The 637-nt window shown below is 22.0% G+C and overlaps 1 protein-coding gene across 1 annotated transcript in view; it reads right to left on the reverse strand.

Annotated features, from left to right (window-relative positions):
- The window catches only part of LOC107700469 (E3 ubiquitin-protein ligase RNF220-like), a 38688-nt gene that overhangs the window by 22457 nt on the left and 15594 nt on the right, over positions 1-637 (reverse strand). The window lies entirely within an intron of this gene.

Here is a 637-nt window from a genome sequence, read left to right on the forward strand (position 1 = left end):
AAATAAAGAAAGAAATTAATTAATTAACTAAATAAATAAATACATTTTAAATTATTTATAAACAAATTTTGAAATAGTGATGGCATAATTTGAAGTTTAAAGAAATGTATTTATGCCACATTGATTTATATAAACACTTCTTCACCTACAAAAAATGTGCAACTTAATTATCAAAGTACCACTTTACAATATAGTTTTTACAATATAATTTTTTTAAGATTAGTTAAGGCATTAGGTATCTTGAACTAACAATTATTTTAAGGCATTTATTGATATAGGTTGAAGTTAATTTCTATATTTACTAATGAATTTTTAAGTCAACTGGTATAAATGAACATTAATCTATCACGATTATGAACAAACATGAATTAACAATAAACAATAGCATACTTATAAAGTAATATTAACCCAGATCAACAAAATGCATTTAAAAGCATACTTATAAATGAACACTAACCTAGATCAATAAAATAAAATTGCTCATTCATTGTTAGTCTGTAAATAAAACTAATATTATTGTAGCACATTATACAAGAAAATACTGTCTCAGTATTTCAAAATTTCATGTTTAATTCAATGTTATGCAGTTTCTTTGTAATTATGTGCGAAGTTTTACTAGCAATTTATACTAAATTCT

Source organism: Sinocyclocheilus anshuiensis, unplaced genomic scaffold, assembly GCF_001515605.1.
Source record: "Sinocyclocheilus anshuiensis isolate Anshui unplaced genomic scaffold, SAMN03320099.WGS_v1.1 scaffold477, whole genome shotgun sequence".
Classification (NCBI taxonomy): Eukaryota; Metazoa; Chordata; class Actinopteri; order Cypriniformes; family Cyprinidae; genus Sinocyclocheilus; species Sinocyclocheilus anshuiensis.